Source organism: Halichoeres trimaculatus, unplaced genomic scaffold, assembly GCF_033239565.1.
Source record: "Halichoeres trimaculatus isolate MK-OKI-2021-1 unplaced genomic scaffold, fHalTri1.1 fHalTri1_scaffold_25, whole genome shotgun sequence".
Classification (NCBI taxonomy): Eukaryota; Metazoa; Chordata; class Actinopteri; order Labriformes; family Labridae; genus Halichoeres; species Halichoeres trimaculatus.
The window spans coordinates 582,322-606,085 of record NW_027437203.1 but is presented as its reverse complement, the minus strand read 5'-3'; the positions used below and the strand labels follow the sequence as shown (position 1 = coordinate 606,085).

General features: G+C 39.7%; 1 long non-coding RNA gene across 2 annotated transcripts; it reads left to right on the top strand.

Annotated features, from left to right (window-relative positions):
• Positions 1 to 331: 331 nt before the first annotated feature.
• LOC141786302 (uncharacterized) lies at positions 332 to 9,457 on the top strand. Of its 2 annotated transcripts, none has more exons than XR_012597657.1 (6): positions 332 to 419; positions 1,610 to 1,646; positions 1,973 to 2,010; positions 3,063 to 3,215; positions 3,302 to 3,394; positions 6,774 to 9,457. It is a non-coding gene; the product is annotated as an uncharacterized LOC141786302 (long non-coding RNA). The 2 variants fall into 2 exon arrangements; XR_012597658.1 differs by lacking the exon at positions 332 to 419 and adding an exon at positions 1,153 to 1,275.
• The last annotated feature ends 14,307 nt before the right edge of the window (positions 9,458 to 23,764 follow it).

The window sequence follows — 23,764 nt, the reverse complement described above, 5'->3', positions numbered from 1 at the left end:
TACGGCACACAGAGTGAAATTCTTGAAGCATCTATTTTTTTTTTTAAAGTTGATTATTATGGCTCACAGATAATGAAACCCCCAAATTCAGTGTCTCAAAGCACTGAAAAAAGTAAAACTTTGCTGTTGTTCATTTAATGTATAAATTCACATTATATGGACTCAAAAAATCGTTTTCAGATTTAAACTATATTTTCAGGTTTGTACTTCTGACTGAATCAATATTTTTTATTTCGTTTCAATATGAGTTTGCAATTTGACATCAAAATGAAATGACTCATTCAATCAACCTGAACGGATCAGGTGTTGATCGTTTCGCGCATGCGTGTTCCGGAAAACGAAACCTGAGGATCTGACGGGAACGGCCGAGTCCATCTTCAGCCTCTGCAACTCCTGGGTGGAGGGAAACTTTGTTTCAGGTAATAAAAGACAAAAATGCGTTTTTAGACTGTGACATCAACCATGGTTTTATCGCCCCGTTCATCTATTAAACCGCCCTTTGGGTCGTCTGCCATGGTATCACCAGGCTGTCTTGTTGAACTCAGCTTGCTAGCTTATAGCCCACGACAAATAAGCTATAATTTTTCGACAGTGCACGTTCAATCCCTGTTTAAATTACTGGTTAACTTAGTATGCATTTTTGAGTCTTTTCAAATGTTTGACGGCGTAACGTGTTAGTACTGTGAACGGGAGCCATGAGGGGTGTAGCGGTTTATAGAGTGACCGTGTTAACGAGTAACCTGTAGCCGAACGCGGGTTTTTCGCCGGCACACTGCTTGGTATGGACCTCGCCTCTATATTTAGTTATCTTTATTAATGATAAAAATGAGAAAAAAAATGAGAAAATGTACTTATTCCCATTTCTTTTTAAATGTAACATTAAAGGAGGAGGCAGCCACCAGATAATTTTCAACGCTGTTGTGACTGCAGCGCATTTGGCCGGAAGTCACTATTTATTACGGGCACTCTTTGATCCGAAACACCGGTGTATGCTCTACAGCAGGGATGTCCAACTCGTGCCATGGAGGGCCAAGAGGCTGCAGGTTTTCTTTCCAACCAAGAACTCCACCAGCTGATTCCACTGATTAGCCCCTGCTCTCTGCTTGAAGGTGAGGTACCCAATGGAATCAGCTGGTGGAGTTCTTGGTTGGAAAGAAAACCTGCAGCCTCTTGGCCCTCCATGGCACAAGTTGGACATTCCTGCTCTACAGCGTGAGCTCGTCAACCGTGAAGTACAAGTTTGGACGAGTTGAACAACACGTGGAGTGCCAGTAGGTGCGTGCAAATAAAACTACAGAGACTAACCCGCTTCTGGGTTATGTGTGTGTATGTTTATGGAGAGAGATTATGTGCGCGCTTGTAAGTGTCAGGATGGAGGCATTGTCCCTTTTCGATGACAATGCCAAAACTATCAGAGCTTTCTATCTTTATTAACTTGCCCATATTTTCGGGGTACTAGCTGTCTTCTAAAAAAAAAAAGAAAAAAACAACAACTAAATAATCAATGATATTTTATGTAAGTGTGAAATAGCTCTTTTCCAAAGGTGTCTGTATGGCTTCAGCTAAAGTTAACTTACATTTTTTTTTTTTTTTTTTATTTATCTTGCAGTGCAACATCTGAAAAGCTTCCAGACTTGTCCATTGTGGTAAGTTAGTTGTTAATACCTTATAAAAATGTAATTTATCATTCACTGCCCAAATAATCGTTTGTCCAAAACTTACTATGGATAGTTTTACAGGGTCTTGCTAATTCTCACTAGGTTTGTATTTTACACAATGACTGCAGGATGTGCGCTTGAAATATACTATATTTTTGCATTTTATGTATTTACAATATATCCATTCTCAACATAAAGCCTAAACATATGTATAACCAGTTTACATTACATGTTAATGGTTCCCAATTTGTATCTAGCACCTACTAAGTGTGTTGGCTTATTAATAACAAGAGAATATTGTTTCCTTTTTCAAGGAAATTAGCTGCTCTGAGGCCTGTCCTCATAACTTGTGGTAAGTTCCTTCACAATATCATGAGAACATTTTTAATTAATTGGACACTTAATTTGACCCAATAATAGCACTGGCTCAAATGAAATCTGACAAATTGATTTGGCAGTTTCCAGGTCTATTCTATAAACTTAAGGTATGGAAGGAAGTCTTGTTTTATGTGTGATGACTGTGTGTTTGCTTAAAACTTTTGAATGTGCCGCTGTCTTTTCCAGGACCCTCTTGAAATAGAGATTTTTAATCTCAATTAGTTTTCGTGGTAGATAAAAAAATGTAAATATAAAACTTATGGCGTTGTTACCCCAACAAATTAAAAATATCTCTTGTTTTTTTCTCTTGTATTTCATGTTGCATCAGTTATCCATGCATGTGGAAATGTAAAGACTGTGACGACTCATTGTCAAGAGGATCTGAACTTCTGAAACACTATAAACTTTACCATCTGCATTATTGGCGGGGCAATCCTTACCCCTGTGTTTATTGGAAAGCTCTACTAACGCACCTAAGTAAATATCATCCTTCTCAACAATCATCACAGAAAGAAAGCTCATCAAAAAAGACAACATTCAATTAAAAATGTCCAATATGGCTATTAAGGTAATTTTAAAACAAATTCAATTTCAGGATAGGGTCAATCTTATTCCCTTGAACATGGAAAGTTAATTAAAAACTGGTCAATGTCCACATTATTTTCACACAGACATTTGTGCCTGCACAGGGCCCTTCATCTCCCACTCCGCTGTGATATAGTGAGCAGCTGTGTTGGCAACTTGGGGACTTTTTTTTTTTCTTTTCAAAAAAAGCAACTAGTGATTTTTATGTGAAATAATTCAACTTATTACTTTTTTCTTTTCAGGTTTGAATGTCACACCATCTTAAAAATACAGCCAGGACCATAATATACATGCTGGTGTCTACTTTATGTACAAATTTGTTGCTTTGCATCAATTTCATTGGTGATGTCCTTATTTTCAGGTGGTCAGCTGTGATTGTAGCTGTGAAAAATATATGTTTTCAAGCTTCATCTTGGATGCACTTCTGTTTTTGTTTTATAGATCAATGCTGAGTTTATGAGAATAAAAACAGTTCCCTTGGGGACTAAGTTACTGGCACAGTTGGACCAGCACTCCAAACTATTGGAGGTTATCAGGCGGAAGGGGGGAGCTGTAAGACAGAAGATGTCTGGTGTCTTACAGCTTTTGGATGAGGTATCTATGAAGGGGTTTCTTGTCTGAGGAATGCTAAATATTTATTTTTTGTTTGTGATTGTACTGAATACCATTTTTTGAATCAGACTTTGGACATCAACACAAGAAGAGAGCCTATCTTCACATTTCTGATGATGTACCTGGGGGAACCTGTTGAGCATTTGATCAAAGAATATCAGGTAAGGGCATCTCACTCACATATAGGGAAGAGGTTTTAACCTGGAGTGCAAAAAGTTTTTTTATACAGTATGTTTAGGTTTCATTAAAAATGGCTCTTGTGCATATATACACATGAATATATACAAGGTCTTTGATCTCTCAAGCCTCAGTGTTACAGTCATACTCAGTTTATGAGACTTGCTCATTATGCAAAAATGAAAGATTTGGACCGTAGCATGAATGGGCTATGACTGTAGAGGTGATATTTGTGATTTGAATAAATCATATTTTATTGTCATGGCTTGAACTCTAAGAACAAAAAGAACTCATAAGCAGATGTATCAAAAAACACCAGGCATAAGGAAAGATCTCAACAAAACACATTGTTAGCAAACTATGTTTATAGAGGGAGCACTGCACAGTGAAACAAAGGAACAAAATCTAGGACAGGGTTTGTACAGGTCCTTGAAATCCTTGAAAATGCTTATTTTTTCATGTTGTGTTTTCAAGGTTTGAAAGTACTTGATTTTCTATTCAAGTGCTTGAGAATGCTTGAATTTATAATCGTATATAACTCACTACTCAGCTTCCTAACTCAACAGATCGATCAAATAGAGAGAAATAAAATAAATTGTGGGGGAAAAAAAATGTTCCATCTGATGGGCTCGCGGGTGTAACATAACTGGTCTGTTTATATGTGCGTTGTGACGTCTCCCCCATGAGGATTGTTCCTTAAACAGCAAGCCGGGAGGCATGACCGTTGGCTGGAGAAAGAAAAATACAAATTTTGGATTAAATGTAGCGCAAATCCCCGTGCAGCATACTGCAGTGTATGTAAAAAGGAGATTGCAGTGGAAGCTATGGGCAAGTCGGCACTCGCCAGCCACGAGAGGTACCCTGGAAGCCCTACATGTTAAATAGCCAATTAGCCTGCTACCTGTTGAAGCTAACCACCTTTTTATGCTTCATGCTAGGCATGAGTGATGAAGGCAGTGTCCCATTTAACATAAAGGTAGTGTTGCCCGGGGGTGTTTGTCGGGGCAGGTTATAAAATAACTGCGGTCAGGCGGTGACAGGTTTTGTCTACAAATACCGGGTCGTGCCTGGTCTGAGCATACGGCTGCGGCGGAGTGGGAGGCTCGCCCTGTACATACGAAGGAACGAAACGGCGTTTCTCATTGAGACCCGGCACAGATGAACAACGGTCATGTGATAACCTGCCGGTTAGATGGCTTGTTTGTGCTAAAGCCGCGCTACCGGCTTGGTTTATTATAAGCGTCTGAGATGTGGCTATCTTACTCATTGTTTGAGAATAAGAAAAACCATAGAACTGGATACAAAAAAAGTAGGGCTGGGTTAAAAAAAAATCGATTCTCAAAAATAAAAACGATCCTCATCTTCAAAATTTGACATCGATCGATCTTTTAATCAAAAGAAAATATTCCCTTTCTTGGCCGGATTTCAGTTTTGGACTGCAGGTGCTCCACACAGAATATTCCGTTCCTGCAAGTCAGTGTGGGATATATAGTCATACCCTATCTGTGTATAACTGACAGCGAGTTTTTGTAGGGTTATATGAAGTAGATATCTGCCCAAGATGCATCTGGATCAGCGCGTCTCCTCACGCTCTCCTTCATTAGGAGATCACAACTTTGGCATGCAGCAGTCGTAGCGTAACAGATTTTACTTAGCATTAGTTATATTTGATCAGAACTGCAGAGAGACAGCGTCAAACCACCTGTTTCAGTGTTTTTGTCCTGCTGCAACATGACGTCTGTGTCAGATTATGAGAAAACGCTGTCAATCATCCTCCTCATCAGCTGACGCTTGCGCGAGCTACTGCTAATGTGCTCGCGCTAAATGATAAGCTCCATGTGTTGAACGCTGGTGTTTTTAACGGGTGGTTGTTTGTTACAAGGTGTTCAGATTAATTCTGAAGGTCTGGACAGGAGATATGACTTCACTGTTTGTCTTCAGACTGATCCACTGAGAGCTGTCAGCTGCTTCATTAACATACACGGTGTTGGGAAGGGTGCGTTTAATTTGTTCTCCCAGTCTGCCCTGTTTGTGGACCATCTACTGTGGAGGGATGTTGTTTTCACAAAGGAGGGAGCTGCATTAAAAAAATTGTTGTAATATAATAAATATAATATAAATCCTCATAATACTCCTAATACTCTTAGTTTAAAAGATAATGATACCAGTTTCGTCAGCAAGTGATGAGAATCAGTTCTTTGAGAAGTAGTAAAAAGACAAGAATCAGGAAAAAAATGTTTTTTTTTTGTAAATACGAGTCTTCTCTGTGAAGTTGTGAACAAATGTGCTGTTCAACACAATGAAATTGCTGTTTTGTGTGCGCATCAATTTCTTAACATTATGAAATTAACAACCGCTCACAGTACTTGAAAAGTTTGAAAATTGACCTTGAAGCTCCTTGAAAAGTACTTGAATTTGACCATGAAAAATCTGTATGAACCCTGCTAGGAACAAAATCTGGCAACAAGACAAGGGAAGACATAAGGGTTAAGGCAATGAGGTGATTGGGAGTGAGGAGACGGCTGGGGAAGCACAATCAGGGATCAGGTGTGGCAGTGCCAGGCAGGAAACAAAATCTACAGAAATAAGAAAAGACTTGTGAACTTTCAAAATAAAACTTAACACTTTAACAAGACATGAAACAAGAACAAAAGGGGGAACTTGACTGAAGAAAAAGCAGGATGATGACTGATGAATTAAAATACCTGGAGATGAAAGGCAAAAAGTTGCACACATTTTTACCTCCGCCAAGGAGGTTATGTTTTTGGGAGGGTCTGTCCGTCTGTCTGTGAGTCTGTGAACAAAATAACTCAAGAAGTTATGGATGGATCTTGATGAAGTTTTCAGGAAATGTTCAGCATGGAAAAAAGGAAGAACTGATTCGATTTTGGTGTTGATCCGGATCAGCGTCTGGCCACTATGACGAAAATGTGATTTTTGTGAATAACTACTGATATAAAATAGATATCATTATGAATCCGTTTGCTAATGGAGTGTTTTTATGGTCAAGGAATCTAAATATGTACATCAAATAAAGGTAGGAGTAATATTTATAGTAAAAATCATAATATGGTCGAGGACTGTGGTGCTGGCAGAGGTATGTGCTCTCTGAGTGCTTTTCTAGTTAGTGCTGCAACTTTTCTGAAGGTGAATCTTGCATCTCGTACCACAATGTGCTCTATGGTGCACAAGAGAAAATTGTGCTTGGGTCATTTGACTGATCACTGTAAATACAGTGCATACCACTACAGTGGATACCACATTCATTTTAAGTTAAATCTTGGTATAAAAGTGACCACTGTAGCCATATATAAAATGGGAACACATTAGAATCTTTGAATGTTTTTTTTTTTTTTTTGGCAGGATATTCCAGAAAATTAGGCTGAAAAGCTGAAGCAGACTACCATGGCCATCTTGATCACAGGATGGGAGAGTCCACTCCACCCAGCCAAAGACATCAAGATAATCATTGAAGGAACAGAGGTTGTCAATAATTTGCCCTCAGTTGCAGCAGCTTTTACCATGATCTTCAGGCTCATGTACACACTTAATCTGAAGTATCCAAAGAAATTGGAATCCACCTTTGAGTTTTTGCAAAAAGTCTTGATGGATCTTGATTGCAAAAAGATGAGCCCGAGAGTTGACAAAAACTGTGCAGCCAGCTGTACAGCTCAGACTAGGCTAAGTTTAGTTGCACTGACTCACTACATTGTTTTGTTTCTACTGGTGGTTTAATTTTGTGTAGATCTATTTCCAGTTGAAAATTCAAGCAGTTCAAAGTACGAGGGGTTGATGCTGGAGGTTCCAGTCACATTACAAGACAAGACAAGACAAGACAAGACATACTTTATTAATCCCCGGAGGGAAATTCAAGTTGTTTTGGCACTCTTCCAAGCAAAGAATTGTACACTCTGATGGCTGCAGGGAGGAATGATCTTCGGTACCTCTCGGTCCTGCAGCGCACAGAGGTAAGACGTCCAGAACTGCTGCTGATCCTCTGGACTATGATGTTGTGAAGTGGGTGATCAGAGTGACGGATGATGGCCTCCACTTTCTTCTGTGTATACCTTTCCACCACAGCCTCCAGTGAGTCCAAACTGGATCCAACCACGGAGCTAGCTCTCTTCACCAGTTTTTCCAGTCGCCTCTTGTCCTTCTGCTTTAAACTATTTCCCCAGCAGACTGCACCATAAAACAAAGCACTGGCTACCACGGACTGATAAAACATCTGCAGCAGCTTTCCACAGACATCAATTGATCTGAGCTTCCTTAAGAAAAAGAGACGGCTCTGCCCCTTCTTAAAGAGTGCATCTGTATTAAGGGACCAGTCCAACTTGTTGTCCAGATGTACACCAAGATATTTGTAGGTTGACACCACCTCCACGTCCACCCCATGGATGTTAACTGGCTGATGGCAGAGCCCAGACTTTCGGAAATCCACAATCATTTCCTTTGTTTTTGAGGTGTTCAGTAGGAGACAATTTCTATGACTCCAGTCACAGAAAGCTTTTATCAGATCCCTGTATTCAGATTCCTGTCCATTTTGGATACACGCCACAATAGCAGTGTCATCTGAGTATTTTTGGATGTGGCAGGACTCAGAGTTGTATTTGAAGTCTGCAGTATAAAGTGTGAATAGGAATGGAGCCAGAACAGTTCCTTGTGGAGCCCCCGTGCTGCTCATGACCGTCCCAGAGACGCAGTTTCCCAACCTGACAAACTGTGGCCTCTCTGTGAGATAGTCTGTGATCCAGGAGACAAAGGATGGGTTCACTCCTATGTCTTTGAGCTTATCTCTCAATAACATGGGCTTGATGGTGTTAAATGCACTTGAAAAATCAAAGAACATAATTCTTACATAGGTGCCAGGTTCTTCTAGATAGCACAGGGCACGGTGGAGCATGTATATAACTGCATCATCCACTCCAATATGATTTCTATATGCAAACTGCAGAGGTTCTAGTGTGTCTTTGACCTCAAGTCTCAACAGACGTAAAAGCAGCCTCTCAAAGGTTTTCATAACATGTGAGGTGAGGGCAACTGGTCTGTAGTCGTTAAGTTCAGCTGGGCATTTGAGTTTTGGTACCGGCACAATACAAGATGTTTTCCACAGAGCCGGGACCTGACCCAACTGTAGACTCAGGTTGAAGTTCCTCTGAAGGGGTTCACACAATTGGGCAGCACAGTCCTTAAGCAGTCTTGGACACACACCATCTGGACCAGCAGCCTTCCCTGAGCACAGTCTTCCTAACTCTAACCTCACTCCTAAAGCTGTGACAGACGGTGACGGTGGAAGAGGCACAGGTGTAAGAGGGGATGTAGCAGGAGTGGTGGAGAGACACAGATGTGTAGAAGGAGCAGCAGTAGAAGAGGAAGTGGTCGCTGTGTCAAACTTGTTGAAGAACTGGTTGAATTCATTAGCACGTTCAACATCACCCACAATTGGCTGCCTTGTCTTTGTGTTATAGCCAGAGATGTTGTTGATTCCTCTCCACACCTCCCGCATGTTATTATTTTGTAGTTTTCTCTCAATGTTCTTTTTATATTTCACCTTAGCCTCCCTTAATCTCCTCTTCAGCACTTTTTGCACCAGTTTGAGCCGTTCTTTGTCGCCATCTCTAAAGGCTTCCTTTTTCTGATTGAGGATATCCTTGATGTCACTTGTGATCCAGGGTTTGTTATTGGGGAAACGGAGTACAGTCTTTGATGGTATGATATTGTCTTTACAGAAGTTGATGTATTCAGTAAAACAGTCAACCTGTTTATCAATATCTATACTATTTTCATCTGTTTCTAACAATACATTCCAGTCTGTGCACTCAAAGCAGTCTCTCAGAGCCTCACTGGCCTCAGGTGTCCATTTTCTAACTGTTACAGTAGTTGCATGCTGCCTCAATAAGCAGGATCTGTAACAAGACTGAAGTAAAACCAGATTGTGATCCGACCTGCCCAGTGGTGGTAATGCAGTGGCACTGTATGCATCTTTGACGTTGGCATATAGAAGATCAAGTGTTCTGTTCACTCTGGTCGGGCAATTAACAAACTGTTTAAATCCAGTGAGATAAGAGGAGAGGCTAACATGGTTAAAGTCTCCAGATATTATTATGAGAGCCTCAGGATGTTGAGTCTGTAGCCTGGCAACAGTTTCTTGGATAACATCACATGGAACTTCAGCAGTTGCTTTGGGTGGAATGTACACGAGGATTGTTATTATATGACTGAATTCTCTGGGAAGGTAATATGGCCTCATCCCAACTGCCAACAGTTCAATGTCCGGACAACACATCTTCACCTTGACTGTAGTATGATCAGGATTACACCATCTCTGATTGATGTATAAAACCAGTCCTCCACCTTTTGACTTGCCACTAGCTTTGGTGTCTCTGTCCAGACGTATCAGCGTGAAGCCAGGGATATCCACACAAGAATCAGAGATGTTTTGACTCAACCTCAGTAAAGCACATGAGGCTGCACTCACGGTATACATTTTGTGTCTTCACCAGTATCTCTAGTTCATCCTTTTTGTTGGGCAGAGAGTTGACATTCCCAATGATGACTGAAGGAAGAAAGGGCTTGTATCTCCATCTCCTGGCCTTTAACTTTGCACCAGCACGACATCCTCGGAAAGGCTTCTTTATCTCTGCATGCATCTCTTCTTTACTGCATGTTCGTTGCAATTGTAAGTGTTTGAGGTTTGTTTTAGTGTCTGAGGAAAAGAAAAAGCATTAAAACCAATGCCTGTTCACTATAGTATTCAGTATTTGTTGAAGATTTTGTCATAGTTGTTTACCAACCATCCCAGGGCAGAGTTGGCTACTTGTTTTAAAATACTCTTGAGTCCACAAATCCTTTAGAAAAGTGATGGAATTTGTATTGCAGTAGTAACATTTGTACTGTAATTGCTCAGTTCACCAGAGTGAACATGTTTTCATGTTTGCATGTTTCACCGCTCCAAAATGTTTCAAAACAATGGAACAATAATTACATTTGTTGTAAAATAATTTTGACAGTATTCTTTATTTTTTCAAAATATGTTTTAAGCATTTTTAAAATTTCATTTCTGCATATGCTATACTGTAAAAAAGTTTATATTTATTAATTTAGGGCAATTTAATATAATTGATTTGCTTTAATGTTTATTTACATTCAAATGTAACCATTTTAGGTTACCCTGAACAGAATATTTACATTGAATCAATGAAGACATTCGTTTTTAATTTAGGTCAACTCAACATAATTAGTTTGCCTCACTGTCAGAAAACAGTTTGCTTGGATTAAAAGAAATTGGATTAAACTGAACACGTTATTTTACATTGAGTCAACCAAAGAATATTGGATGTGAATGATTACCTCAATTTTTTTTACGTTCAACCAATGGTTTTTTTTCAGTGAGGTTAGAATATTCTGGGAAAAGTTAATTATTGTAAAGTTATGATGTCACACCAGAATCAGCTTGAGGTAGGATTTCAAGATGGCGGCAGGCAGGACAGGTGTACTTGCACCTCTTCTTTTATACGTATTTTTAACAGGTATGCTAAAGCATCATGACACCAGACAGGTTTTTAAGAGATCAATTTTGTTTGGAGATGCTCTGAACCCAAACTGTGCAGCTGAGGAGCAAACCCTCCTCACAAACCAAATAAACAAACATTTCGGCTTCGGGAGACACGTCTTTGTTGTCTCATTCATCTATCCGTCTCTCTACAACCGGGCGTCAAAACGCACCAAAGCCATGTACAAACTGCAACGAAGCCACACTTTGATTATCATCATCTGCCTCTTGCTATCCGGAGATATTCATCAGTGTCCTGGCCCGGAAAACAACCCAGCACAGGATGAATCCCGCACTGTGTACACAGCCCGGTGGAGCAATACTACCTTCTCTCAGGTACACACGATGTATGCCGACATGCCAAATTACACCGAGGAACCGCACTCTGACCTGGCTGATCGTGTCGCCTCTCCGAGCGGCACCATAGACACGGGGTTCGTGGGAGATGTGCCGGTCAGCACGTTGGGTGGGATTGGCATGCTTCCATGGCCTGGACCGGGTGTGCTTCCCTCGGTGCGGGAGGACGGGTCACCATCGCGGGGATGTCCGGATTGTCTGGATGGCGGTCCCCTGCCAAGGAGCGCCGCGAGGACACCACACCAACAGAGACACACGGCCGCAGCAAACATCAAAGGTGACATTCCACACGCACGATCATCATTAAAAACTGTTATCCGGAATGAAGGTCACGTTAATCTACACGCGGGTGTAACTAATCCAACCCGGGAAAAAATAATCAATAAAGCGATCGCAAAAAACAGGAAGTGGAGAGTTTTTCAACATGTCAATCACTCCAGAATGATATGGGACTCAAGAGTAAAACCTAAGGGACTATTCGGTGGACATTTAAACATAAGAAGTCTGGTATCTAAAAGTGAGGAAATTCATCATCTACTTCTTGATTCGAATTTAGATTTCCTCTGTTTGTCAGAGACTTGGCTGCAAAAATATTCACCATCTTCATCAATCGAAGTGCCAGGCTATCAAATCTTCAGAAGAGACAGAGTGACATCAAAGGGGGGCGGAGTTATGGTTTACGTAAAAGACTGTATACAATGTCACGAATTGACTTGGGTAAACCGTGAACTTGAATGTATTGGTTTGAATATCACTCTATCACCACAAATGTCTTTTATTCTCATTGTTATTTATCGTCCACCCTCCGCTAACAATGATTCTTATGAAAAACTCCAAAACATGCTTAAAGAATGCAATTTAAAAAAAGAGGTGATAGTAATGGGAGATCTAAATGTTAACTGGGAAGACAAGTTAAAAAGAAAAAACCTCAAAAAAATAACTGATGGTTATGACCTCTCACAGCTGATTATGGGTCCAACAAGAATAACTCAATCGACCAGAACTCAGATTGACCTGGTATTCAGTAACAGGCCTGAGAGAATCACAAAATCTCTCAATATGATTACTGGACTCTCTGATCATAATCTTGTACTGGTGGCCAGAAAATTAACAAATAGGAGATTCAGCCCCTCTCATGTCCCAGAACATGAATCTGTCAGGATCCCCAGGTGCAAAGAGGACCATTTTAAAAGAGCAGTTCAGGATTTTAACTGGACTGAGCTACTTTCTGAAAAGGACTTAAAAGAGGGCAGTTTTGTATTTATGAACAAAATGCAGCTGATCATCAAAGAATTTTCCCGAAAGATTAAGTGTAGAGGTAAAAAAAACAGCCTTCCTTGGATAAACTCTGACATTTTGAAATTAATGAAAGAACGGGATCTTGCTTTGAAAAAAGCTATCAGAACCAAACTGTTTCATGATAAATACCAATTTTCCAAGTTAAGAAATAAAGTAACTAGGGGAATGAGGAAAGCCAGGGCGGATTTTTTCATTTCTGTTATTAGTGAGGCAAAGGGTAATCCTAAGATAATATGGAACCAGCTAAAAAAGCTCCTCGGACAACATCACAATACAGGCAAATCAATCGAACTTAATCTTAATGGAAACTTGGTAAAGGACCCAGCCCAGGTAGCTGGAGCTCTTAATCAGTACTTTGTTGATTCAGTGACATCTATTGCAGATGGATTCTCTACAAACCCTGAAGGTGGGCATACAGTAAACACAATGGAGCCACCTTTCAGTTTTAAAAATGCTGATAATTTAAAAATCTCAGAAATCATTACATCTCTAAAACCATCAAGAGCAAAAGATGTTTTTGGAATGGACACCACCATGTTAAAAAATCTTTGTCCAACACTTGTCAAACATGTCACAAGTATTGTTAACCTCTCAATATCTGAAAGAGAATTTCCAACAGTATGGAAATCAGCAGTTGTCACACCAATTTACAAATCCGGTGATCCCCATTCCCCCTGTAATTATAGACCTATCAGTATTTTACCAGTAATTTCCAAAGTTGCAGAGAAATGGGCAGCTGAGCAAATTATACACTACTTGAACAACAGTTCTTTTCATCTGCATCCAATGCAGTTTGGCTTCAGATCTAACCACTCAACCGAGACTGCAAATTGCTTCCTTATCGAAAAAATCAAGTCACTACTAGATGGTCGGGGCTTTGTAGGTGCTGTTTTTCTGGACCTCAGGAAAGCCTTTGACACTGTCAATCATGGGGTTCTTTTATCTAAGTTATCCACATTTAATTTTTCTTCTGATGCCCTTAAATGGGTAGAGTCATATCTTCATAATCGATATCAAACTGTGCGAATATATAACCATCAATCTGAAGCCCTTTACTTGTCAACTGGTGTTCCGCAGGGATCCATATTGGGCCCACTCCTATTCTGTTTGTATGTCAATGACTTGCCATCTGTGTGTCCTGAGGTTTATATCCAAATGTATGCTGATGACACTGTTTTGTATGTACATGGCTTGACCAAAGCAGAAGTAGCTCTAAAACTGACCAATGCAATGGCTAAAATCACAGCATGGCTCAATCAGTGCTGTCTCCAACTAAATTTATCTAAAACAGTTGGAATGTTCTTCTCTAAAACAGGTGACTCTGAAGACCCTGATATTATTGTATCAGGTGAAAAGCTACAGATTGTAAAAGAATTTAAATACCTGGGTGTTATTCTTGATTCTAATCTAAAATTCAGGGAACATGTAAAAAAAGTCTGTAAACAGGTGAAGTTTAACCTTGCAAATTTCAGAGTTATCAGGAACTCCATGTCCACCGAAGCAGCCAAGATGTACATGCATTCAATGATATTTTGTCACATGACCTACTGTCTAACTAGCTGGTCCCAGGCTGGTCAAACAACCTTGAAACCACTTCAGTCTTTGTATAAGCAAACACTTAAAGTCTTTGACAAACAACAAAAACAATTTCATCATTGTGAGATTCTGAAAAAGCATAAGCTTCTAAGCTGGGAAAACTTGGTAAAACACATAAATGCATGTCTCGTCTATAAAATCACACGCGATATGGCTCCCCCACCGCTTTCTGATTTTGTCAGTCTTAGAACAAATTCCCATCACACAAGAGGAGTCACAAGAGGAGACTGCATTATCCCTCTTCGAAAAAGCACTTTTAGTCAGTCAGTTTTCTCTGTCCAAGCCTCTCGAGAATGGAATAACATACCATCTACTGTCAGAGAGCTCAACACATATCAGTCATTCAGGTCTTACTTAAAACAGTGGCTTATAAAAAGTCAAAACTGCCAGCACTAAAACCATTACCCCTGTCCCTGCTACCTCATGTCTGCCTTCTGCAAAATTGTCTTGTGCATGCAAGAGCCAACTGTATATGTTTTTTTCTGTGCTATGTTGCATTTTTGGTTTTGTTTCTCTTTCCTCTGCTGCTCAACCCAGTCATGCATGCTTTATTTTAATAATCATATGCTTTTATATAGATCTGTCCTGTGTTAACAGTACCTTGGTATACCTTATGTCTCTTACTTGCATGGCCTTGTATTTTGTGTTCTCTGTTGATTCTTTACATGCTTTGCATGATTTGGAAACCTACCTTATGCAGCTGCCTCTCTTTTTCATATATGTGGTTATTTACCCTTATGTATTATAATTATTATTTTATTTCTCTTTCTCTCTTTCTGTCTCTCTCTTCTTCTCTCTCAGATCCTAGTACTGTTTAACTTTAGGGTGTGATTTTATTGATTTATTTTCTTTTCTTTTTTTTTTTTTTTTTTTTTTAATAACGAACTCTGCATTCTCTCATTCTGCTCTGTTTTATTTCATCTTGTGCTTTTTAGGTTGACCATTTTAACATCTGGCCAGGGACTACAGATGAAAATTAGCCTTTTGGCTAACTCTGGCATATTTACTGTAAATGTCTATTAATATGCATTGTCCCTGTAAATCAAATAAATTAAAAAAAAAAATTAAAAAATTAATAAACTCCAAACTCCTGCAAAAGTTTGCTGAGCCTGTAAATGGTCTTTCAGTTGGGCCACTGTGGTACACCTAAATATGTGTAACCACATTTAGTATGGTTATTGTTTTTGTTGATGCATGGATCAACCTTTGTTTGTTGCCTCACTCTTTATAAATATGCTTCGTCAATAAGAAGAGTTTTACTTAGAATTTTGAGATGCATCACTGTGAACATATGTATCAATAAGGGATAGAAACAGAAAGCGGAACCTTGTCACTGTAGTCGCGCACCCCGGTTGCCTACTGTGGACGAACACCCCGCCTTCCCCTCAGGGGGTGGATCCGAATAGTCCTTCCTAAGGCCTTTCCTATCCACTTTACCTTAACCCCGATAAAAAACGTCACAGGGTCAAGGGAAGGAGGGGAAAAGATGAGAGGAAAGGAGAACTGCGGCCAAAGAGGAATTCGACTACACTTTCACTTTGATGTCATATTTATGTGACGACAATTACTTGTGACGAAGTCACGACGAACTACAATGTTTGAAAAATGAACTACAAGAAGCGCATTTGTCCTGTGCCTTATCTCACATTGTTTCTTGTCTTCACCGGCTAACATCAATAATCCATGATCAGCGGAGATGTGATGGTGTTTTGTCTTTGGTCATACAGTGTGTGTTTCCTGCTCACAGCTGTGAGGTTCGTGAGAGCATCTATAAATGTTGACAATCTGCCTAATAACACAAGAGGACTGTCTTGGATAATACAGCAGACTGTCAGAAACACTACACCCCCTGTTTCATTCACATATATCATTATGAACATTGTTTGAATTTATTATATTTGGAGTATTGTAATATTCCTCATTTGTCCTTCTTTTATTTATTTTAATAAACATTATTACTTCTATCACTAGTGATCCATTGCTTCAGTTCGGAATTGCAACCAAACGTTTCGGGTTATAAATCTTTTTGAGGTTCATACATCGTGAACACAATAAACACATTCAGGCAGACACATGATGGTAAATGTTAGAAAAGCAACAGTCTCGCACATAATTTCTGTCCCTTCTCCATCATAAGTTTCCATAAACTTTCGGCAGGAGCCGTATTTATACACGTCACTTGCCGCAAGGCATTATGGGGCGTTTTCTTCTCCTTTCCTTTTGAAAAGGATGGTCCGGTGTTTCCTAAGCTAAAGGAGATATTAAAGGAAGCAACGACCCTCCTTTCCTTAACTTTTGGAGAATTCGAACGGCACTTATCATGGCCGACGCGTAAATGCTTCCGGGTCATTTCTTCAGTTAGGAAGGTTCCTTATCAAAAAAGGACTATTCGGATGCACCCAGGGCCTTTTTCAAACCGCCCCCTACACACTCTCCCTACCAGCTTACCCCTTCGTTTGCGCGTTCTCGCGGAGTGTCCGCCACATTAAGGGCCATTTCCAAACTGATCCGTGGGGAGGGGTAGTGGGCTATAAAACCCTCCACGTCTCTCACTTCCACACTTCCACACACTTCTACCTCGAATGCTCGAATGGTTTTTATATTTTCACTGCAATTACATCGCCGCTCTCACCACGCTGTGTTGAAAGTGTTCAGTTCTTGAATTGAAATTTAATATGTGGTAATTCTAAAGTAGTGTGACATTTTAAATGTTATTAAGCCTCATTTCCCTCGGAGACCGATGGTGGCGCATGAAACGCACTCGATGACAAATCAGCAGGATTACACAGAAGAAGAAGAGATGCTGCAGGAACCAATCACATGGGCTGGGGGCGTGGATTTCCCGATTTCATCCTAGGGAAAAAAATCTCACTCCCCTCAGACGCAATCTGGAGAAGATCCGAGTGCTCCTGTTGTCCTGACTCTGAGCCTCTACCTTTATTCTGCAGGTCAGTAGATGGTTAAGGTTTTGTATTGTATTGTCTCATTAACATCTGTGAAGGGTTTTGTACTCACATAATGCTCCCACTCATGTGAAACGGTTCCTGATGTGACTCTTAGTGTTTTAACATTTCCTAGTTGTGTATTTGTTTTGTAATTCAGAGAAAGTCATGTTCAGTTAGAAATGTACAGTTTAAGTGCAATGTCTATATATGAAAAAGCTGTAGCACTTACATAAGAGTGTGGATGAGTAATCTTAAATGTGTTTTGTCACTTTGTTATTAAAGATGTTTAGTACAACTTAAGTCACTTTAAAGTGTTTGAAAGCACAGAAATATGCAGTTTATAGCTGTTGTGAATAGAACTGTTACACATAAACCAGATTTGGTTGTTTTTAGGAGGATATTTTTCCTTAGGACAAAGAAAATGCACTATGTCTTTTGTACACAAGTTAGTCAGAATTAAAGAGACGCAATCTGGAGAAAGATACGAGTGCTCCTGTCGTTCTGACTCTGAGACTCTACCTTTATTCTGCAGATTGATTTCTTTTTGTTATTGTGGTCACCGTGCCCGGGACCCGTAACACCACAACATTCTGTACATACAGAATGGCACCCTCCATTCTGTATGTACATTTTGTGCATACAGAAAAAATTGCATACCTAACAATGGAATCCCTGTTGGAGATAGATAGTATAAACAGTATATCCACAGTTTAGGATTTCATCCGCTAGATCAGGCAGTTCAAAGCTCAACCTGAAAATAAAATGACCACGGCAAAAAAAAAAAAAAAAAAAAAAAAAAAAATATATATATATATATATATATTTATATATATATATATATATATATATATATATATATATATATATATATATATATATATATATATTAACAGTATTTCTTGACACAATATGCTCTATATCCTCTTATAGCTCATCATTTCCAGCACATCAAGGTTATACCTGGTCAATTAACCCTCGAAACTGGTCATCTGCTACTGCATCACTGTTGAGAATTATTGGATTTATATGGCCACTACCGAGGTAACTGTAGGTCCCAGGGCTGAAAAAGGCTGGGGTCGGGGCACCTTGAGCCAAACTTGCAGCTAAAATCTCTCCTACGGTCCTATTCACAAAATGATTGCACAGTTGTATCACTTAAGTTAGAATACCTTACAAAATGATCAGCATAAAAATATAAACACACCTGTAGAGACCACAATCAAAATCAGTCAGAGAATATTGTGGGCTTTTGTGATGTCGAGGTCCCTCAAAGAATCGACCTTCAATTCCAGTCACCATTTCAACATAAAAACAAAACAAAACAAAGCATTTACTGTGGTGCTCAAACAAAATAATTTGCACGTTTTTTATATTTCTTCTAATTTGTAACAGCAGTAGATAAGACTTTAGACAGGAAAAGACAGAAGAGAACAGAAACAAAGTTTGCAGCGTAACATACTTCTCAAGAATAGAAATCCTTAAGTAAGTGCATATCTTTTTTAATAGATGAAAGTTTAACATAGGATGTCCTTTTCTTTATTTTTATTTTTTAAACTCTCATTCAGTAGCTTAAAGGTCATAAAATTGAACCCCTTTAAGACGCGTGGTTCTTAGGAGAATCATGGGATTCTCCTAAGAACCATAAATCAGGGACACAGTTTTGTTAGAAAAGCCAAAACAATATGACTAAATAGTTGAATCAACATCTAAGTCTCGATCTAATTTTCTGCTTGCTCTGTAAGAGTCTGTGTAAGACTGAAAAAGTGAGACTTTTTTGTCGGAGGGCACCTGTGTCCACCCCTGTGTCTCCAAAGAAGGTGACTGCCAGTGTAGCAGTGGGAGAATTTTTCTGCTGGCGTTACCACTGCAGAAGGCCTCTCTCAAGGATGTTTGTTGAGATCTGGATACGGAACTGCTTTTCAACATCAACTCTTCGACAAATGGTTTCCAAGATATCATCAACACTGTCAAACAGTAAGCATAATCAGTAGAAGTAAACCACTTGTGTTGAAAACAAATGCACAAGGATAACTTCATGTATTTAAACACTAGATTTACTTTTTGATGACTTCTTCTCTATTATCCTGGCTCAAGGCATTTGCCTTACCCGTCTCAAGATCGTCTATTCATCTACAAAAGTACAATAAGAATCTTGGTTGAAAAGAATAGCAAAAACGGGTAATGTAAGTTGCATCTTCATGTAAAATAACCCCATATTATATGTAATATCTTCAGATATTTATGAAGAGAAGCACGCATTTACTTATTATTCGACTTGACTTTGAATTTGGGGGGAACTTACAACAGGTTTTCTATCATAGCAACTCACACTCTTCTTCTGGTTATACCCCTGTATAAACAACTCACTAGCAACCTCTATTGGTAGTAGGTCGTAATAGCATCTCACTATATAATGTTATCTATTTTACCTTTCCCCACACGTGCTTGCATGAAGTTGTAAGAACTCTGGGGTGAATTTGATGAAACAGATATGGCATCAGAACTTCTGATGGAGATTAATAAATGAGTAACCCTGAAGATCTCAGGCCGACTGGCATGTACAAACAGTTTGTCCTATTCATAAGCTGTAAAAAGTGGCGTTATCCTCAGATTCTCAAGTTTCCGAGGGTACCTTGATGTATTACATGCGATGTCAGCAACATGCCGAGGAAATGCCGGAAAGAACGATGGTTTTGTGAAACTGCCATCGACATCGTTTGCAGTGTTTATTCACACGCCCTTTTTGTAAATCTGCAGTAAATGAACCATTTGCCCTAGCTCAATTCTGCACAAAAACAAGTAATTCTACACTCTGTACAAGCCCTCGATATATGTCCTGTATTTACATCTAAATAATTCTTGAGAACTGCCTTCCATCTGCTTTGTGTCATGTTTCAGCTTGGGGCTGCTCTGCACCAATCAGCAACAGTTTGTGTGTTCAGAGCTTTTAGATACTTAACAACTTGTTTTTTCTTTGATCCAAGACTTGAATTAAGTGTTCTGTACATAGGTATTCACAGTTTTCATTGATTTAAAGTAAATATTCAGAAAACTTCAATGTCCGCTTTTCATTATTGAACACTTTCTTGTATTCTGGTTATGCTATATTAATGAGAGGTTGTTGAGTTACATCTGGCTTCAGCCCTGGTTCGTCTGACCTCATAGAAGTGTATAAATTATTATTGCAGTGAAAAATAAGTCCACAGTGAGTAAAAATGTGACAGAAGCAAAAATGGCCTAAAAATTCCAATCAACTTATCTTAGGTCTCAGAATTTGTAGATTCTGTAAGGGTAGGGCCACACCACTTTTTCCTGTGTTCTTGATGCTTGAGGGAACCTAAAAGTGTGTTGTGTATACTCCCAACTTATTTCCAGATTTTTTTTAAATCAGAAAAATTCAATTTTTGTTCCTTGCTTGGGATCCTAAGGGTTAAATACTGCCCCTCATCCTTTACATTGCAGGCATCTCAAAAGGTCATATAGTAATTAACTATAAGTACTGCAACTATTCAATTAAATGTCTCTGTGTCATGCCACAGAGGAGAGGCTGTCATCTGCAGGAACCATCTGGACCTCACTTTGACATGTCTATAATATGACCCACAAATATCTGTGTTACAACAAAACTGAAGAACAGTTAGAATATAAAATTAGTGTCACATTCACAAAGCAAAATCAAGTATACCAGAGCTACATTTACCACATTATCTTCTGCTGCAGATTGAGACTCCATGCACTCCTGAACATGAAGAGCCAAAATCTGCAAAGGAAGACTTACTTTGCACAATGGGCATTCCGCTATTGGCATGCTTCGAAATTCAATTGCATCTGGTGGTAGTGGAGGTCAAACTCACGTTGGATGCACAATAAAGAGAGTGTTCTTCCCTGACACCGTGACACTTTAGATTAGGTCCCAGTACATCCACTTGTCAAATAATGGATCAGAGACTCAAATGCAGGACAACAGGGAGACACAGCAGACCAGAAAATTTGCAGTAAAGAGTTTATTTATATAACCAAAGTCAAGTCAAGTCAAGTCAAACTTTATTTATATAGCACATTTTAAAACAACCCCAGTTGGCCAAAGTGCTGTACAGGCTTAAAATCAGGATCAATAAAAACACATTGGATAAAAACACAATCAATTAAAACACTCGTTAATAAGAATAATTCAAAACAGCGGAAAGGTAAAAGACACCATATATAGTAGAGGAAAAAAAAGAACACATGGTAAACAAACACTGGCTGGAGAAGAATACTAACTAAAGAAGTCAGGCAAAATAAGGAGCTACACAGGAGGCTACAAAACGAAGGCTATGCTGAAATTAACTCAAGGAAGATAAACAGAAAACACTATCTCAGACTAAATGAGGCTGAGCTAGGAAACACACAACCTTCATGACAAAGGACACAACTAAACGGACTAAAACCAAACAGACCCAACCACACTACAGAGCTCGCACTAGAGAGTTAGCTGACCCAGAGAGAGAGGGGAAACCTTAGACAGCCAAAGAGAGGGGAGAGCTTTAAGGAAGGCAGGCTGAGGAGGTGTGCAAGCGAGCCGGGGGAGGCTTCAGAGTTGGATAATCAAGAAAATACAGGTGAGTCAGGCAGAGTGGGTCCAGGATCTGAGGAAACAGGGTGTTAAAATCCAGAGCATTATGAAAGAAAAGACTGAGTTTAAGCTTACTACTGACAGTGGTATGCAAAGATCCAGCTCACAGTAGCGGCTGCAGTCTGGTTTTATGGCAGAGGAAGGTGACTGCTGGTGAACCAGTCTGGTGATTACCAATCGCCTGCACCTGCCTGCACTCCGCGCACCTGCCTGCACTCCGCACACCTTACTCATGCCCACCTGGGAAAAGGAAAAGAGGGAAGGAGGGGGGAAGGGAGAGGCTGCTACGAAGCAGAGCTGGAGGCCCTGGGTGCATCTCAAAGCGATAAAGATGCGAAGAAATAAAGAGAGGAGAGAGGATGGAGGAGATTCCTTTTTAGAGCAATGGGACATCCTCTCCTCCAGAGCGTCACATGAAGTGACGTGTTTCACTGATGACGGCATCAGCTGATCACCTCTGGATCATCTGTCAGTCAGCTCTAACAGCTGTTTGTGTGTCGGCACATAACATAAACAGTAAACAGAGCTTTGTTCCTTGAACCAGTTTAAGAAACACATTGCCATGAAAAAAACCTGCACTCAGTTTATTCTGTGTGCAGTTAAGAAGCTCGAGGATCACTTTACCGGTAAAATGCGTAATTGTTAGATTTATGAATACTTTAGCCTTTATCTACATCGTGAACTCTGAAACTTATTAATTTAACCTAATTTGTTGAGTTTCAGAAAGATACTATTTATTAGATTTCAGTAAAAATCCTCCATTATATTGATTTGATGATGGTTGTGTTCAGTGTTTTGCGCTTTAAACTCACAGCAAACACTTAATAATCGATTTATGATCAGTTTCTGCACAATCCTCTGTACCTGTCCTCAGCTCGCCTTTTCTCTCTCATCAGACTCTGTTGTGTCTGTGAAGTTTCATGTAGAGAAGTCTGAGCCGCTGCAGCGTCCAATCAGAGAGTGATATTCCATATGGGGAGCGTGTCAGTCAGTGAAAAGACCTCTGCAAAGCCAGCTCTCGTGTTTCCTCGATCATAGCTCCTCCGATCAGTCTCCTACATGCTCTCTCCTCTCTCCCCTAAGTACAGTTACTGCTTAGGGACAGTCTTCAAAATGGCGACTAAAAGTATTGCCGGTGCTGCGGAGGAGATAGAGTGGGTAGGGGCACAAAATTAGCGCATTGAGACGCACCCCTTGACACCACTAGAATCAGGTGGAATCGTGATTGGTCTTCTTTCGCACTGACCACCTGGAAATATGACATATATTGTATAATTAAAGTAGCGGTTGTTTCCAACATTTTAATCCAATTGGTGTTGCATTACCTGCAGACTTGCAGGGTAGCCATCCATGTTAGCCCCTTTATCTTGTGATGTTTGGTAAAACATGCACTTTTATTTTGAAATGCCTGCCAGTGGTAACTGGAAGTGCAGAATGGATGTTTGAAACTTGGCACAAGTGGGTGTAGGTGAATCTGAGAGTGGCCAGCTAACTGTATTATTATACAGTTAGCTGGTGGCTTCCAACTCCTGAATCACTGCGTGGGCCTGGATTCATTCATTAGACAAGCAGTCACAACACATCTTAGGATAGTCATCTTGCAGTAGCACACATAACTGACAAAAAGTTCTAGATTGACCATATTTTTATGCCTAAAGAAGCTCAGGTTTGGTTAAATGGCATTAGGGATACACAGTTATATTGGATGATATCAATATTGGATGCTTATGTCAGTATTTACAACTGATATGTTGTCGAGAAAAATCTGCATCGATGAGCTGCATATTTTGGTCATATAAGCAAAAAAGTTAATATAGTTGTAGGGTGGGGCAACAGACCTATGATGTAATTCTTTGCACATTAGGTCTGTTTTAAGAACAGAAATTTGCATATTCCTTCATCAAAAAATCTTAAACAAATTGAAACTCCCGGTAACAAGAAGCACCAAAATAAAAGCTCACAGAGGTACCATTGTGGTGTTCAACATGTT